Raw genomic sequence first — 3,295 nt, forward strand, 5'->3', positions numbered from 1 at the left:
TTGAACGATTCGTTCACGACTCGCACATCACTATGAAGGAGTTTCATTTATGGGAATATATTGTTGGAAAATATTGAAGTTTCTTGATCCAGATCAACTCTGTTCTGAGCCATTTCTCCTCTTAGACACAAAGACTGTGTGAGTTTCACTATCTCACAAACAGGTTGGACTCTGATCCTTCAATCAGCTGGTTTCTTACGCCTAGAATTGCACAATAGTATAGGTTGCCAAAAATTATCGACCAATATTTTCCATTATGTCTCATGCTGATAGTGTGTATGACAACGCAGAGTTATCAATGACCATGCGAAGTTTTCCTATTAACAAATTTATTTAAAGGTTTACAGATCCAAAGACATCCCGGTTTTGCGGCCCTTATGTAAATCACAATAACATTGTGAAAATCTGTGCTTTATTTTTATAAATTCTTAAAATATTTTGTTTTGAATTTTTGCTGGATGTTGGCTAAGGTTTTGTGGCCAATAAATGCTATAAGTTTGTAAAGCGATGTTTTTATAGATTCCAGAGGATGTAGCAGATGAAAGGGAATTTGTGTTGACGTGAAAACTGTAGAAGTTGTGTTCATCCTTCTTATTTAAACTATTAGAATGTGTAGTTTTGGTGAAAGATTCCAAAAAATTCAAGACCCTGTTGTTTACGGCTAATATTGTGTCTTAGAAATTATAGCACAGTTATCTCTGCATTTCTCCTCAGCTGCACAGTGGAGCAGGCTGTAAGTGAATGTCTGAGCTAGATTAGAGAACAGTGACGTTTGGTGGATATGAGTTTGTGTGTTGTCTGCTTTCGGCGAGCCAGTAGCCTTCACCTTTGCACACCGAGTCTGGAAAAGAGAAGAAAGGAGAAATGACTCACACTGCAGCTGGATACATGGCAGAGGAGGGAGGTCAAAGAGAATTCAATTAGTTGAGATATCTTATTGTGAAAGAAACATTTTTAACATTTAACTAGTTGAAAGAGCCTAATATTCATTTGTTTAAGAAACGTTAACCTTTCTTTGATAAAATAATTTGGCAAAACCAGCTGAAAATCTAAATCAAAATAAGTGTCTTATGTCATTAGTTCTGACTAAGTAGATTAAATATCATCATTAAAACTGTAAACTCCACAATGATTGGTTGACTCATTCTAGAAACTAAGTTCAAGAGATCAGTTTTGACTTGACTTTAAAGTTAAAAAAGTAGTGCTTATGTTTCATTGAAACAAGTGGATTGTTTCAAAACATTACATTTGTTAGTTTTCACAAATAAAATGGTTAAGATCAAATATGTTATAATTATAGTCTAAAGTAAATAACTTGTATTGAAAGTAATTGACTATTGAAAGTAAAATAACCTCGAATTACTTTTGAGGTTGCAGTAAAATAAAGTGTATCGCAATGAAATCAACAGACCACAACAACACTTAAAAGTAAAAAAGACAATCAAGCAACCAACCAAATAAGCAAATTAATCCAACCCTCCAAGCAAGGTTGTTTGGTTGCTTGCAAGCAAGTAAGCAACCAACCATCCAAGCAAGCAAGCAACCAACCAAGCAATTCAAGTCCCCCTCCAATGAAAATCAGGTTTTTTGAGTTTTTAACATATTTGTGGCATTTTTCTTCTGAAAGAGAAAAAATATAATAAGAAATCATTTCGTATTTGCATTTCCGAGTATTTCTCCTTTTGAGTCGCTGTCACTCAAAGTCCCTGAGAAAAACTTAGTTTGAATTCCTGAAACTTTCATACATCACAGTAGCTAGTTAACCCGGATATAGCTGTAGGGGCTGGACAAGATATTATGTCCCACTTCTGTGCTGTAAAGGATTGTTATTCAGTGAAAGGCCATACTGATGTTAGCTTTTATTATTTTGTGATTGAAATTCATGTCCGTTCCCCTGCATGCAGTGAACCGAAGGTTTTTTTTTTTTTTTTTTTTTTTTTAGTTGGCCTCACGTATTTATTGAAACTGAAGGTAAAATCCAATCAGCTGTCACAAATATGCTGTCCTTCCGCGTTTGATCCAATCCGCGGAGGAACGCCGAGCTGCAGCGGGCAGCCGGTGGCAACTGTGAGCAGCGGCGGGCCGCGAGGGGCTGCCGCGAGTAGCTATAAGGAGCAGCGCTGCAACAGCAGCTTTGCTCAGAAATCACCGGGTGGTTTCACCGGACACTGGAACCATTCTCCTGATTGTAACCCTTCTTCTGCATCTAAATACTTCAGCACTGTCTGCATGCATTTACAAAATGACGCGCGATTAGACCCGTTCTGTATTCTGGCATTTCATTAGATTTCTTGTTCAAGTGAATTCAACAATCAGCAAGTGCTAGCATGAAATCAGTTATGAGCTCCAGCTAGTGCTGCTGCTGTTGCAATGCAGCCTAAATGGTCATGTTTGATTTATTTTACTTTTTTCTTTTCATGGGCTTATCAAAGTCTTCGTCTCGCTAGGATTTCTGGGGGGATAAGGGGTGGGGTTACACTGCTCAGCACCATCAGCCACGCCCACACAGAGGGATTTCTTTTGGAAACAATTGTTCAGATCAACAGGAAAAACGGCTTTTTAGAACTTCACAGTCCTAATTAAAACCCCACTGGGAACGTTTAAAGAAAATAAAAAAAAATGTTGCAGGGGGACTTTAAACAACCAACCAAATAAGCTAATTAATATAAAATAAAATTTGGAAATACTTGAATCAAGAGCTTTACGAATCACTTTATAATAAGATACTGAAAAATAAAAGATTTAAAGATGCAAGTTGAAGCTGGACAAAAAAATGTGGGTACATTCACTGAAATAAGTGAAACATTCAATTAAGAAAATCTCTGTACTTTGTTACACTTGAAATTATTAGTTTTCATCCAATAAAAATTTTGAATCGATGGTTTACGCAACTTAAAATGTAATTTGATAGAACCTAATATTTTTAAACATAACAAATTACAGAGCTTTTGTTAATTGATCCAATGTTTCTTTTTACAGTTTTCTGTACGCATTAAGCTTTGAAGATGTGTAATGAAGTCCATCATCTATTGCAGGGGTCGGCAACCCAAAGAGTTGAAAGAGCCACTTTGGACCAATACAATAGAAAGCAAATGTGTCTGGAGCCGCATAAATTGAGACGGCTTATAAAAGCCTTACGCTATAAGTAACACATGGAGAATGTGTCGAATAAACGATTATTTCTCCTGCTGTGTGTCCTCGTGTCATATAAGCTTCATTTTTGGCCACATGACAATTGGTGAGACATTGCAGCGTCTAACAATCTGACAAAAGCTGAATAGCCTCATAATGATCA

Source organism: Oryzias melastigma, linkage group LG17, assembly GCF_002922805.2.
Source record: "Oryzias melastigma strain HK-1 linkage group LG17, ASM292280v2, whole genome shotgun sequence".
Classification (NCBI taxonomy): Eukaryota; Metazoa; Chordata; class Actinopteri; order Beloniformes; family Adrianichthyidae; genus Oryzias; species Oryzias melastigma.